Below are 17,014 nucleotides of genomic sequence, written 5' to 3' on the forward strand. Positions count from 1 at the left end.
ATCTTCATAACTTTCTAATCTGTTCAAAATTCACCTTCTCCATAGGACTTACCTGACCTCCTTATATGGCAACCTGGCCTCCCCCTTCCCACCACACTCCTGATTCCCTTTGTCTTGCTGTTTTTTAAGCTTTTTTCCATTCCCTCATGAATACTGAATACTTGGCTTCTTATCATGTTTATTGTGTACTGTGTTTCTTACTCTCCGAGTAAACTAAATTGCATGAGGATAGGGACTTTTTCTGTTTTATTCTCTGATGTATGTGAAGCACTAGCCTGGGACATAATAGGTCCTCAGTAAATATTTGTTGAATGACTAGCATTAGTTGAAAGAATAGACTTACAAGTCTATATGTTCTAAAATTCTTTGTTTTTTTACAATATTTGAAATGAAATTTTGCATAGAATTCTCTCTGAAAATATAAACCAACTAGAAAAGGATAATTTTAGTTGAATAAAGAGGTTAAGCTAAAAGAACATAGCCTTCTTAGCTTGACATCTATTTTATGCCTTACAGTATTCAGAGCACAATTTGAAAACCAGTTGGGCACTTGTCTCAAATACAAATATTATCATAATTCTCCAACAAAATATAAAAATTAGGGCCGGGTGCAGTGGCTCACGCCTGTAATCCCAGCACTTTGGGAGGCCGAGGCAGGTGGATCACTTGAAGTCAAGAGTTCAAGACCAGCCTGGCCAACATGGTGAAACCTTGTCTCTACTAAACATACAAAAAATGAGCTGGGTGTGGCAGTGCACGCCTGTAATCCCAGCTACTCAGGAGGCTGAGGCAGGAGAATTGCTTGAACCCGGGAGGCGGAGGTTCCAGTGAGCTGAGATCACGCCATTGCACTCCAGCCTGGGCAACAGGGCTAGACTCCATCTCGAAAAAGAAAAATTAATTTTTATTTCTTTCAGCATATGTGTGTGAGTAGTGTATTGTGTTTGTGTGATATCAAGATAATGTTCATCAGAAATATATAAGAAGGTCCTAGAAATATAATGACATCCATTTTTAATGAACTTATTGACTTTGTTATGTATATTAGATTTTATGTGCTTTGCTTATCATTAGGATGAGAGTTATGAAATTGCTGATATTTGATTGTAATTTCCTGTGGCTCAACCTGGTATGTATCATATACATATCAAAATTGCAAACATTCCTAGAAATAAATTGAATCAAAAACACTGAATCATATTAAATAATATACAATTTTTATATAAGGGCATGAAACACTCCCTTAATAAATGGATAGCCTTATTATAATTTTTGTGGGGAAGATTTAATATAGAAATATCAATCCTTTTAAAATTAAAATATAAACATGTTACAATTTTCATCATATTCCCATTTTTAAAAGAATTATCAAGAAACTAGTAATATTGAGATCACCCAGCATTAAAATTTACTATAAATGTGTCACAATAAAAGTGACATACAAATAGATGCAATTGATAAATGAAGTACATAGATATTTCTGAAATAGATCCAAGTAAAGTCATGCATCACGGATATGTTCTGAGAAAAGTATCATAAGCGATATTGTTGTGTGAACATCATAGAGTGTATTTACATGAACCTAGATGATATAGCCTATTACAATACACAGCCTGTTGCTCCTAGGCTACAATCCTATACAGCATGTTACTGTACTGAATACCGCAAGCAATTGTAACAGTGGTATTTGTATATCTAAAGATATCTAAACATAGAAAAGATAATGTTTTGGCTACTACATCACTAGGCAGTAGGAACTTTGCAGCTCCATTATAATCTCATGGGACCACCATATATGTGGCCTGCCGTTGATGAAAATGTCACTATGCAGCACATGACTATATATGGGAACTTAATGTATGATAAAGAAAAACAGTGTGATCTAAGGATTTGGAGAACTGTGGTCTTGAGCCATAATACCTGGCTTCCAATCAAATCTTTGTTACGTCCGAAGTTTATAATGTGTGAGGCCACATTTTTTATTTCGCCATGCGTGTTTTCTCATTGTAAAATGTGGATACCTACCTCGCAGAGTTGTCATGACTTTTTAATGAACGAATGCGTGAGAAATATTTAGAACACTGTCTGGTCCAGAGTAATATATGTGTAATTTTAATTCATTATTAAAAAGAATGTTTTATTTTATAAATGGTGCTGGTATATTGACTGTCCACCTGAAAGAAAATAAATTTCCACCGCAGACGATGTGCAGAAATAAATCTCAATGCATTCAAGATTAAAACTGTAAGACTATTTGAAATTATGGTGTACGAAATCAAGGATGACTTAAGCAAGAAGGAAATCCAAAACATAAAAGAAAACGCTACCAGATTTGGGTAGATAAACAGTTATTATTTTTGGTATAGCAGAATACATCATTAATAAGCAAAAGAAAACAAAAAATATGTTGAACACATGACAATTAATTAGTATCTCGGCTATACAAAGAACTCCTAGGTTCATATGAAAACCCAATATAAAAATGAAAAGGCAATTTACAGAGGAGGGAATGGAAATGTACAATACAGATATAAAAACATGTTTAACCTCACCAGTTATCAGGGAAATTGGAATCAACATCACACAATTGCACTATTTTAAATCAGATAGACAAAACTTTATGTTTGTGTATAATACACATATCAGAAATGCAAGATGTGTGTGTGTGTGTATAAATCTAAAGTGCTGGCAAAGATACAAGAAATAAACATGCTCATAACAATGTTGATGTAAGAAATGCTACAACATTACAGCTTTTGAGATCTATCCTGTAAAACTTACTGCACCAATACATAGAAACAAATACAAGAATGTATGTGTGATAAAAGTTGGGAAGCAATTTCACCCTTAATCACTGGAGAGTGATTAAATAAATTCTGATACTGCAGAATAGTATGTGGTGAAACTATTTAAAATGCTGAGTTAGATCTGCATAAACTAGCCTAGAGTAGTGTCATACAATATGAAGAAAATTAAGTTGCTAAGAAACATTTGGCCCTATCTTTAATAGTCAAAAAACTTTGTTCATGTATTATTAGAGTGATGACAAGGAATATGAAAATTACTACATTTTACTTCTTATATCTCTACTTTGTTTTTAAAATGTAACAGAGGATACAAAAGAGAATGGAAAAAAAAAAATCCTTACTTCAGTTGTGGCATATGCAAGGTTTTAAAGAAGATAAAGCAGTAATTTCCCAAGGGGAAAACTGGTTGTCTTTGACATTACATGTGCATTTAAGCTACTTGGCTTCTTGATTTCCTACTCTTTTGATGCTTTATTGAGGTCAAGAAGGCTCACTGGGGAGAGGCTTCAGGCCTAGAGGAAGCACTGACTGGCAAAGGGAGTGGCAGTTGCTTCATATTTTAAAGTTATGCCAAATCAAATGATTGCATAATATATGTAATATTTTTATTTATCCTTTAAGAGTTAAAACATGAAAAATACTCAACCCTAGCTTTATATCAAAATTACCTATGTAGATTATTAATTAATAGACCTATTATGAGATTTTGCATCTATATTTGAACAGTCAGATAAATATTTCATGAAGCTTCTTGAAATGTTTGGGAAACACTTATATGATAAGAGCACATTAGTTTATAATAAATTGATAATTGTGTACTATGTGACACTGTCCCTTTTTTTCAAGTGTTAATTCATCAAGACTTTACCATGAAACAACATACACACTTTGTGATTTGAAAAATACTAAATTCATACAAAAATTGACGGATAGGGATTAGTTTCAGCATTGAGATTAGTTAGGATTTACTACTTAATACAATTTAAATCTATGAAGTTTATTATACAAAGGATGATTATCCTTTTAGATATAATTAGTGAATGTGAAGGCCTGGGACATTATTGTATACTACTGTAGACTTTATAAATACTGTAGACTCAGGGCACACTGAATTTACAAAAAGAAAAATCTTTTTTTTGATAATAAATTAACCTTAGCTTAATACCTTCGACTATTACTAAATAGAGGTTCTCTTAGAGATTTTTATATGCAGATTACATTAGGAGTTTTGGGGGTGTTTTTGTTTTTGTTTTTTGAGATGGAGTTTCACTCTTGTTGCCCAGGCTGGAGTGCAATGACACAATCTCGACTCACCTCAACCTCCCCCTCCCAGGTTCAAGAGATTCTCCTGCCTCAGCCTTCTGAGTAGCTGGGATGACAGGCATGAGCCACCATGCCTGGCTAATTTTGTATTTTGCTTTTTGTTTTGTTTTGTTTTGTTTTTTAGTAGAGATGTTAGTTGGCTGTTGGTCAGGCTGGTCTTGAACTCCCGACCTCGGGTGATCTGCCCGCCTCAGCCTCCCAAAGTGCTCGGATTACAGGCATGAGTCACCAAACCCAGCCTACATTAGGAGTTTTTAAGGTCGTTTAGCAATACTCTTGCCAAAAATTATCGATATGATTAAATAAGTGCTTCCTACCCATATTCATTCTGTTGCAGACTTCTGAGTTTGCTAGTGTGCTGTAGTGTAGATAGTCTATTATCCATACCAGTGATGGGAATCGAATCTCCCTTAGGGCAAGTTAACAATACCACTGAAAGCAGCACACCATTAATATTTTCAGGTTAGTACTACAACACAGTATTTAGTAAATACCAGGTTATGTGACCTCCCAAAATCCCTTTTAAAAGTGTGATTTTATCTGAAGGCCTTTTTAAGTTTATGAAAAGCCTAAGACTTTCAGATTGAAGAAAGTGGTACACATCAGGGAAAAGAGTTAATGAAATAGTCGCTCTGTAACATTCCTTATTTCACATCCCATATATGGCTTAGGCATTGGTAAAATGCATAGAATACTGTGTCTAGTATTGGCTCATATTAGGTAGATTTGCAAGATTCTCTGGACGACTTAGTAAGCAAAGGTGGTTTCTCTGTTTCATCAAAGTTTTCCCTGCAGCCATAACTGCAGTAATTCTTGCACACAGTATATTCTCAAGACAGAACATTATGCATGCCTTTATATAACCACACCATTTAATGTCTCCTTATTCCACAATGTGTACTTATTTTCTTGTTTTGTGTGTGTATACAGTTCAATAGAATTTTTCATTTTTCAAGCAAAGACGTATAAAATTGAAAATATCTAAAATAGCAAAATTTGATGGTTATCAAGTTTATTTTAAACATTTTTATTTTTTTAAAGAATGCTTATATATGTGAATGTGTTCAGATTATTCTCTCAGATAAAAGTAATTTTGCAAAACTGGGGAGTTTGATACCTTCTCGCTTTGGAATAAAAAAACTGTTTTTCCTTTTGACCTCAGAAATGTATAATTGGCCTTTTTGGTTATTAATTTTTCTAATTTTTTATCACTAGGAATTTTTCGGGAGACAACAAGTTGATAATTTTCATTTATTCTGCATCTAATGCCTTATAATTCATTTTATTGGTGTTTGGTTTCGTTCATATTTCTTACTCAATTACTATTTAAAAATATTTTTGAAAAAGAAAACATTCCTTTTTATTACCTGGCTTCAAATTGCTTTTAGCCGAGTAACAGAAGTTTTAAAATTAGTGTATTCTTATATATGGTTTATTAAATATTATAAATGAACTATTTCACCCACATATATAAAAAGAATATTGTTTGTAATAGTATAGTTTGTTAAATTGCAGCTGTGCTTCAGTAATCTTTTAAATGTAAATCAATGTTTATATGGTTATTTATGTCAAGTATTAATGAAATAATAATGTATAATATTTTCATTTTCTTAATGACAGTCATTTGGGATAGTAAATAATCAACCTCCCATTACTAGTAAGATACTGAAATATAGGCGTTTTTTTTTTTTTTAAATAAGTATTGCCTTTAGGAAAACTGTTGGTGAAATTAATAAGAAATATATAATTCACCTAATCTGTAAATATAAAATACCTGTAAGTAATTATAATTTAATAAATCATTTCAAAAAACATCAGACTTTTCAACTAATATTTAATTTTAATGGTAAAAATGACAATCAAAAATGCATAAAGATACAATAAAAATCCAAATTGTGCAAGTTTTCCTTATAACTTAATTCCCTAGATACATAAGTTTAAACAGAGTTGGATTTTCAAACATAGTTGAGACATTTACTTCCAATGTTATCTTATTTAGTTTGGTTACGTCATAGAGTATTAAACCATAAACTCAAATTTTTAAAAAGTTCTTTATTCCTAGATTAACTTTATTTTCTAAATAAAGTGTGTTTTATATAAACGGGCATTCAGGTTAGATGCCTGATTTTCATTTAAAACTATGATTTTGAATTTTTCTACTTAAAAATTTTAAAATATTTTCTAGATGTTCTTTTCTGTCATTTATCAACTCACTGTTTTATGGTCATGCATATTTTACAGTTATTTGCTTAATGACGGGGATATATTCAGAGAAATGCAGCATTAGGTGTTTTTGTCATTGTGCATACATCATGGAGTGTACTTACACAAACCTGGAAGGTATAGCCTAATACACACCTAGGCCCTTGGTATAACCTATTGCTTCTAGGTTACAAATCTGTACAGCATGTTACCTTAATAATACTGCAGGCAGTTTAACACAATATTAACTATTTGTATAGCTAAACATATCAAAACAAAAAGGTACATTAAAAATATTAAAAATACAGAATAAAAGATTAAAAAATGGTACTCCTATATATATAATACATGTATAACATGTAATAAAATATAATATAATATAATTAATATAATATACTCCTGTATAGGGAACTTACCATGAATGGAATTCACAGGGCTAGAAATTGCTCTGGGTGAGTCAGTGATTGAGCAGTGAGTGAATGTAAAGGCCTGGGACATTACTGTACTCTACTGTAGACTATCAACACTGTACACTTAGGGCACATTAATTGTATAAAAATGAACTTTCTTTCTTTAATAATTAACCTTAGGTTAGTATAACTTTTTGCTTCATATATTTTTTAATGTTTTTGCTATTTGGCTCTTTTGACTTTTAAACACTTAGCTTAAAACACTAATATATTGTCCAAAAATATTTTCTTTTACCTTATTCTGTACACTTTTTTCTTGTTTCCTTTCAGCATTTGTTTTAGATTTGGCTAATTTTACATGGGTAATTTGCATGTCGCTGAGGTTTGGTGTATGAATGATCCCAGATAGTGAGCATAGTGCTCAATAGGTGGTTTTCCAACCCATTCCTTCTCCCAACCTCTCCCCTCTGGGAGTCCCAGTGTCTATTGTTGCCATCTTTATGTCCATGTTTACTCAATGTTTAGTTTCCTCTTGTAAGGGAGAACAATCAGTATTTGGCTTTCTGTTTCTGCATTAATTTGGCCTCCAGATACATTCATGTTGCTGCAAAGGACATAATTTTCTTCTTTTTTACAACTGTATAGTATTCCATAGTGTGTATATATCACATTTTACTTATCCAGTCCACCGTTGATGGGCATATAGGTTGATCCCATGTCTTTGCTATTTTGAATAGTGTTGTGATGAACATACTAGTACATGTGTCTTTTTGTAAAGTGATTTATTTTCCTTTGGATATATACCCAGCAGTGAGATTGCTGGGTCAAATGGTAGTTCTGTTTCAAGTTATTTGAGAAATCTCCACACTGCTTTCCGCAGTGGCTGAACTAATTTACATTTCCACCAGTAAAATATAAGTGTTCTCTTTTCTCTGCAACCTCTCCAGTATCTGTTATCTTCTGACTTTTTAATAACTATTCTGACTGATGTCAGATGATGTCTCATTGTGGATTTGATTTGCATATAACAATTAGTGATGTTGAAAATTTTTTCATATATATGTTGGCCACATGTTTGTTGTCTTTTGAGGCATGTCTGTTCATGTCCTTTGCCCATTTTTAATGGGGTTGTTTTTTGCTTTTTTTCTATTTAGTTTCTTTTCATTTTGTTTTACTTTTAAAACTTTTTAATTAAAAACTAGGACACAAAAACTAAGACACACATTAGCCTACTCCTACACAGGAATGGTATCACCAGTGCTACTGTCTTCCCCCTCCACATCTGGTCCCACTGAAAGATCTTTGGGGGCAGTAATACACATGGAGCTATCCTCTCCTATGATGACAATGTGTTCTTCTGGATTACTTCCTGAAGGACCTGCCTGAGGCTGTGTTATAGTTAACTTTTCTTTTTTAATTAGTAAATGAAATACAGTCTAGAATACTGATAAGAAGTATAGTGTAGTAAATATATAAGCCAGTAACAGTCGTTTATCATCATTATCAGGTTTTATGTACTGTACACAATTGTATGTGCAATACTTTGTGTACAACTAGCAGAACAGTAGGTTTGTTTACACCAGCATCACCACAAACATATGGGTAATGCTTTGTGATAGGACATTAACAAGGGTTACAATGTCACTAGGTGACAGGAAATTTTTCAGCTCCATTATAATCCTATAAGATCACCATACATGGTCTGTCGTTGAACCAATCTTTGTTATTTGGTGCATGACTGTATATACATTTAAATATTTTGTATTTTTATAATACCACTGGACTTCAAACCCTATGAAAGCAGAGATCTTATCCTTTTCATTTACCCCTACATCCCCAACATCTGGAATTATACCTGGCACGTAATAGCCACTCAATAAATAATTGTGCAATAAATTCCAGAAATGTGCTAAAATTGTTTTTTCATTGTTCTACTTTTTGAGGATTCATTTATTCTGCAGCCTAATTTTGGACAATTGTTCCATTTCCTTTTGTTACACTGCTTTTAAAAAATAAGACAAAGTGTGTATGGTAAGAGAAAAAACCTCATCTGAAATGCAATCTCTATTGCTCTCTTTCTGTTTTACCTGAATATAATTACATACTTTTACATTATTTAACCCAAACTACGTGTGTGTGTGTGTGTGTGTGTGTGTATTCAACTTTGCATTGGTATTTTTTACATCATTTTATAATTTCATATAGTTCCTGCATACTGTCCTTCGTATATGACATTCTGTGTTGTGACTTTTAAACACTTAGCTTAAAACACTAATACATTATGCAGTGTACTAGTGTTCATTGTACAGTGTACTAATACATTGTGCAATGTCCTCTGTTTTGGAAATTTCCCCAGGAGAATTGCAGAAAGAGAGAAACAAAGTGAAAGATTAAACTCATTTCATAACTTGATGAATACTACAATATGATTTGCAAAAGACAATATATACTGACACCAACGTTTTAAAAAAGAAAAAGATTAATAGTTTACCCCCTCCCTGATTTATATTTGTTTTATTTTTTACTTGATGGTCAATTTTGCTGCTCTACCTTGAATAGATCTTTGATCATTTTAGAAATTAAATATTTTCCTACCTAATTCTTTAATTTCCATTATTTAACAATTTGCTTCACTTTTACTTCCCCCTAAATAATTCCATCTATTCCTATGACTTTAAATACAATTTATATGTTAACTCCCACGTTTCCCCTGGCCTCCAGCCCCCAACCACTTATTTGGCATCTTCACTTGGATGACTGATAGGCATTTTAAGCTTAAAATGGATAAAATAGAAATTCTTCCATCCTCATCTTTCACCCCTTTTCCACCATCTACTTCAATCAACACAGCCCTATTTTTATTTTCATAGCTATTTTTTACTTTTTAATTTTAATGTTTAATTTACAACAATAAATTGAAAACATTAGTTTTCATTTCAAATATTCAAATATGTTTAATACATTTTTTGCTAATCAGAATTAAGAACTCTGAACATCTGTCTTATAACATGTGCCCTGAAAGAGCTGGGCTAAAAAGAAGTGATTTAAAATAATAATGATTTCAAAGAGCTTTTTGTTGACACACGGATGATGAAGACTTACAGGCCTTTCATCAATTTAACTTCAATATAGTAAAATCTGGTTTCGTAAGCATTAAGAAGACAATACCCCAAATTATTTTCACTTTTAAATAATAGGCTTCCCTGCAATAGTTTATTATTATATGACCTTCATAGTTTTTTAATAGTTATTTAACTTCTAGTAGTTTTCTTTTTTGAAATAATTATGTCTAGAGTGCTCATCATCTCAACATAACAGGAATAATTTCAAGTGTTTCTCTTCTGTTCCTCCTTCTCCTAGAAAGCATAGGTTTTCTTTTCTGTTTTTCTTATTCCTAAGTTATATCCCTCCCTGGGATATAGTGTTGTATATCTTTAAATTTTGAATCATGTTTCAGGGGCAAAGTGAAATAATGTGTTAAATGGAAAAAGAAGTAAGTTAAATTTTGTCTTTAGAAAATTGGGTAATTCAGTGGGGAGTTGAAGGAGGGCCTCATTGAAGAGTTTTGAACAGAATTTTCTCATAATGCTAAAATAAAGACCACTTATCCTCAGTCTCACTAAGTTGCCTGATTTTGTAGATGATGAAACTGAAGTGATTTGAGAAAGATCACATAGCAGAGCCAGGGTGAGACCACATATCTATTAATGGCCAAGTCTATATTTTTATTATACTACACTATGCTTTAGATAGGATAGAGTAATAAGACTGAAGAACAGCACAGAATAGGACATATAGATCTAGGGAGCAGGGGAAGTCACAGATAGCTCCTAAGGTTAAAATCTGAGTTGGCAGTGGGTGAAGGGTAAAAATACATGAGACAAGGCAGCGTGGTATTTTATGAGAGATAGTAGACATTGCTATGAAAACTGTTCTGCCTTTGATTTGGTTATCAAAAGTAGAGTAAACAAACTAGTGGAGAGTTAGAACTGCTTTTTAAATTCTTTTTGGATACTTCTATTCATGTAAATCTGTTGTACATATTTTATCAAATCAGTGCATTCACACAGGCAGTTATTTGTTTATTTGGAGTCTATAGTCAAAAGAAAGGATGCCGTTTTTTCAATTTGCTTTGTTCAACAATTCAATGTAGATTCCCCAAAATGGCACATGTATCTCCATTGGATGCTACTAAGTGGAGCCTCAGTAGCCTAAATGGTAATACATTGGGAAAATAAAAAGCGTTTATCTGGTTAGATTATATAGTGTATATCATGGTAAAAAGTAAATTAATCTACTTGTTTTTCCTCACCAGAACTATGATATCTTGACTATTAAATTTAAGAGATAAAATGAAATGTCAGTATTTTGATAGGCAAATAATGCATGATATAACAAGAATGTAAAAATATTTTCAAAGATACTTTTTGGTCAGTTACAAATTATACAAGCCCTCAAAATTATAGAAATTATCATAATTCAATTCAAATTTATTTAAGCAAAAAGAGAGTTGTATTTCCTCTGTGCTGGCTTTAGACGTGGTTAGATTCAGATGCCAAAAAATGCTGTCTTATTTTTATCTAAGTTAACTTCATTTTCAGTCAGGTTCTTCCTTTTCTCATAGTAGTGGTAAGATAGCCACTAGCAATGACAGGCTGGTGTTCTACTAGATTAGGAACACAAATATCTCTTTACCGACAAGTTTACCAAATTCTCATGCTCTTGTTTGGCCATCCTGTGTCATGTGCTCAAACCCAAACCAGTAAAGGTTATGGGTGTGAGTATAGCAATAGGTCAGACCTGGGTCATGTTTTTACTTCTAAAGCAAGCTTGTCCAACCTGCACCCCAGGATGGCTTTGAATGTGGCCCAATACAAATTTGTAAGCTTTCTTAAAACTTTTCTATTTTTTTCTTTGCATTTTTTAAAGCTCTTCAGCTATCATTAGTGTTAGCGTATTTTATGTGTGGCTTGAGACAATTCTTCCAGTGTGACCCAGGGAAGCCAAAAATTGGACACCCTTGTTCTAGAGGTATTGAAAGATTGTCAGCCTTATCTGAGGCAGGTACACTAAGAATGAGAAAGGGTGTTTTCCAGAGGAAAACTGGGGTTCTGTTGCCAGAAGAAGAATGATTGGATACCAACTGAATGACTGAGTAAAATAACAGGTATCCACTGTTGATAGGAATTGCTTTATAAGTGTAATGTCATATATGTGTAGTAAATATGGCAACCCTAAATAAAATAATTCATACTATTATTTGGGAGCTCTCAAATTATAATGGAACTTGTTCTGCATTTACTTCAATATATGGTTTTATTAAATAGTTTTTTTATTTTTCTGCCATGATAATGAAGAAATATGATGCCTATAGATAATCTCATTCCTTTATAGCCATAAAACCATCATGAGTTGGAGTTCTTGTTTGTCGAAAGAGTAAATATATCGTAATGTCTATTTTTAATTAGAAACATACCAATGTTAAAATTGATTTATGTGGTATTTTTAAAACTCATAGGATTCTTACAGAAGTTCTTTTGTGATTGCACATAGAGAAATTGTAACTTTATTACTTTTGTTCTGAATAACAGTTGATTCTAGCATAATTAGTATAATTATATTGTTAATCTTTCTCTTTTTTTTGATATAACAAATAAGTTGTGAGTCTAGAATAAGGAATATTTAAGTAAAGGTAATTTTAATTTAAAAGTAGTAGTTTTAAGCTGAGTACAGTGGCTCACACCTGTAATCCCAGCTACCCAGAAGGCTGAACCAGGTGGATCGCTTGAGCCCAGGAGTTCGGGGCTGCAGTGAGCTATGGTTGTGCCACTGCACTCCAGCCTGGGTGGTAAAGGGAGACCCTCCTCTCCAAAAATAAATAAATAAAATTATTGAAGCAGTTCATCACTGCTAAAATGGGTTTAGATTTGAAATAGGAACTGTCCAATACAGAAATAACAGTGACCAAATGTATGGAAATATTTGGTTGTGAAAAAAGAGTGTACGGATGTTACACATATGTGAAAGACCATTAGGGAAACATCTTCATCTCTCAAGGATTCTCTTTTCTTTCTTTTTCCAGTTAAACTTTGTGTCTCCTTTATAGCCTTTATATACTTCTGTGCCAGCACCTTTAAGACTCCTGCACTGATACACACTCATTTTCTACATCTGTAAGCTCTTTAAAGGCAGGAACAGTGTCATATATATCCTTTATCTCCAGCTTTCAACACAGAGCTTGGGCCATTCAGTAAGCATTTATAAATGATTAGGTGGATGCTAGCAAATATAATCATAACTCTGAAGGGAAATCCGATTTGTAACTGTCAAGAACATATCTGATTTAGTTTTATACATGTTATACCAAATAATTTGTATGCCATTGCAGATCAGTTCTTTTCTCCCAATTCTTTAGAAATAAGAATATATATATTCATTTCAGCCAGCACATTAACAGACTTCACCAGTGAAAATGAATCCATGTACACAGTTAGAATTTGCTATTTGTCATTTCAGTTGGAAGTTAAATACTATCAATGTACAGACATTGCTTTGGTAAATGCCTTTATCTAAGAAGTAAGAGAAAATAATCCATCTTATATAATTATCTTTGCTTCTCCTCTGTTTTTTCCCACCAGTAGTCAGTTATCCACCACCTCAAAGCTTCCATGTCTTTCTGTCTCACTTTTCCGTAACTCGGGCCCGACACTTAAAATGTAAATATAACACTACTCTCCTTGTAATATTATTTAACTGGATTTCAGTTTTTTGTCTCAACTTCTTTTCAGAGAGTCTGTTTCCTATCTCTGCCCATATTAGATTAATATTGTGTGCAAAAGATATATTTTTATATGAATATATTTTTTAATTCTTCAGAGAAAAAGTGTAAGGCAAAGAGGATTCTCATGTTCTTTTGTCAAAAATAAAAATTGGGTGATAAATGCCTTGTGTAAGCTATTAAGTATTTACTTTTATTAAATTTTGAAAACTTTTTATGTTTATGTTTCCATTAATTTTCTAAATTTGGTAGTCTTATACAGAATAGCATATTGCCTAAAATTAGAAAATGCTATATATTGTAATTACTAAGATGCAAACATTAAGTCTGCTCTCAAGTCATAACACATCTTTAGTTTTTTCAATCTTGCCAACAAAATTTGGGGCCACATCAATATTTAATTAACCATTGATTGTGGTTGACAGATTTTTTTATTTAAGATTCTTTGAAATGGTTAAACACTGAAAATCAGAAGAAGGTATTAACTACATAAAAGCACCTTTAATATAAAGATAGACGTTGTCATATAATTCTTCAGTTTTCAAAGATATGGATATTTTTGGAAGGTGTTTACTGTCATTAAAAGTTAACACTACTTCGAATTATGTGTTATTTCAAAGTTTTTGAGTATTGGCTGGGCGTGGTTGTAATCCTAGCATTTTGGGTGGCCGAGGCAGGCAGATCACCTGAGGTCAGGAGTTCGAGACCAGCCTGGCCAACATACAGTGAAACCCCTCTCTACGAAAATAATACAACCCTTTTAATCCCAGCTACGTGGGAGGCTGAGGCAGCAGAATTGCTTGAACCCAGGAGGCAGAGGTTGCAGTGAGCCGAGATCACACCACTGCACTCCAGCCTGGGTGACAGAGCAAGACTCCGTCTCTCAAAAAATAAATAAAATACATAAATAAATAAAAATAAAACTTTGAGTATTGAAAAGAAGGAAAAATAAATGAAGGGGTTCTTTTGTTTTTGTTTTTTTTTAAAGACAAACTGATGTTCAATAATGTAAGTGCAATGCCCACATGTGCAAGTTGTTTTAGATAATAGTTTTAGAGTTAAAAAGAAAAAAAAAAAAAAACTATGAAAAAACATATATAATGTGAGACTGATTTGCCGTGTGGTAGAAATTAGTATCTTCACACATGTCATAGAGTGGATGTTATAAAATTATTAATAAAATTTCATTACCTTTTATTATCAGCCTATAATTAACCTTTTCTGTGCTGTTCTGCTTCAGGGTGGTTATCACACAGGAAATCATTACATTGAACAAAACAAAAATGATTACTTATAACTTAAAATAACATAAGACTAGGTCTTTTGAAAGTCTTGGCCGATTAATACATTTTTCTTCATTAAAAATGCGTTAAAGCACTGCAGTTTGCCAGTACATAATGTCTTTTTTTTTTTTTTTTTTTTTTTTTGAGACGGAGACTTGCTCTGTCGCCCAGGCTGGAGTGCAGTGGCGCGATCTCAGCTCACTGCAAGCTCCACCTCCTGGGTTCACGCTATTCTGCCTCAGCCTCCTGAGTAGCTGGGACTACAGGTGCCCATCACCATGCCTGACTAATTTTTTGTATTTTTAGTAGAAACGGGGTTTCACCATGTTAGCCAGGATGGTCTCGATCTCCTGACTTCGTGATCTGCCCACCTTGGCCTCCCAAAGTTCTGGGATTACAGGTGTGAGCCACCGCACCCGGCCCATAATGTCTTCAATAATATTACAAAAAGGTTATCATTTTGAAAAGAATTGCTTATTCATAAAAATACAATCATATTTAACATTCAGATACTTAAATCCTTAAAAGTGCATTTTCTCAGTATTTCATGTGTACAGTATAAAAATAAAGATGATTGTAATTCATCTATATAATTGGTATAGTATATATCATGGTTTAACTTTCTAATTGTAACACATTAACTTTTCAAACAAATAATTTTCTACAAAAAGAAGCTCTGAGCAAAATTAACAAATATTATAAAAATACTTCTCTATTTCTTGAAACTGAATCCACTTAATCAGGGAATATGAAGTTTATGTTTAACATTCCCAAGAAAACTTAGACTATTTCTCAAACTTTCTAAGTTCTTGAACACTTGGACTATTTTCCAATAAGTGAAATGATTATATAAACAAATTATAATTAAACAAAATGAATTTCTTGTATTACTGTAAACTGTGTGTATGGAAATAAAATGAGGGGTGTGTGTGTGTGTGTGTGTGTGTGTGTGTGTGTGTTATATGTATAAATATATTTATGAGGTGACTTGGTTTAGAATTTGCATTTATACTTTCTCTGCTTGCTACCTTCCAGAACAAAATTGCCTAAAATGCATGGCTGTATTTCTCTAAAATATTCTTATCCAAATTTGTGTTTTAAAGATAACATTAGAGATGCTTGCTAAAAATTAGCTCATGAAATCTCTCATAGAATACCTCAAACAACTAAATGTCCTGCTCAAATTTTAGCACATTTTTTTAGCCTGACCATTTTAATGTCTGGAACAAGGAAAGCTTACTTCAGTGCTTTGTCAGTGACACAACAATCACAAGTTTTGACCTACCCAGTGAGACATAAAACATTGACATATGTGTCATTATGCCCCCATAATAAAATTTTAAATGTTAGTATTTATATTTTAATTTTAGGGATGATAGAAAATTTCATATTCATTTGATATTTCTTATAATAGTTTTTTATTGTGATTAAATAAGTCAAAATATGCTGATTTTTGTGGTTGGATGTTTCAATACAAATAAAAATGTCTATATGTGGTCATACTGGATTGAGTATTCATGTCACTGCTGTAATTTTTCAGTATCTTCTGAAAATATGGTAGTACCATTTGGTAAGATGCTAATAAGCCCTAATTTTAAAAATGTAGCTATGATAGCCAAAAAAGCAAATAATTAGACTAATTATTTTATAAATATAGATAGTGCAGCTAGGTAATATAATTCTTAAATAGGGTTAGTCTATCCCAAGCCATTGAAAAATTAAAAATTATTAATTATTAGAAATCACTATGAAGTTGTATTTCATATGTTAGTTTAAATAAAAATACTAACAATTTTGCTGACCTTTATCTCTGAAAACAGTCATGAAACAAGTAAGATTTTTAATAACAAAATATTCTGGGTGATAAGGAACATGAAATTAATGTTTTGAAGGGACTCAAGCTTGAACTTTCCTACTGTTATCTTTATTTGCTTTATAATTCTGCATTCTTTCTTTTTGAAATGTTTTAGAACAAAGCATTTTCTTAAAAGTTACAATAGGTGAAGAATCATCAACAGCATTGTGATTTTTGGAGCTATATAGAAGTGTTACCTTTGGTGTATAGTTATGATTCTCTCTTTAACATACTGATTTCTTATAAATTCTATTGCAAAATGCACAGTGACTCAAGGAAAAATTTTATTTAATAATTTTGACCTGAAAATTGAGTTTTTCCTTTGAAAATTCTAATTTGACAAGGTAGTTGTATTA

General features: G+C 32.4%; 1 protein-coding gene across 11 annotated transcripts in view; it reads left to right on the forward strand.

Moving 5' to 3' along the window:
* NOVA1 (NOVA alternative splicing regulator 1) overlaps window positions 1-17,014 on the forward strand; it is a 152,124-nt gene that overhangs the window by 129,076 nt on the left and 6,034 nt on the right. The window lies entirely within an intron of this gene.

This window comes from Piliocolobus tephrosceles, chromosome 6 (genome assembly GCF_002776525.5).
Source record: "Piliocolobus tephrosceles isolate RC106 chromosome 6, ASM277652v3, whole genome shotgun sequence".
Lineage (NCBI taxonomy): Eukaryota > Metazoa > Chordata > Mammalia > Primates > Cercopithecidae > Piliocolobus > Piliocolobus tephrosceles.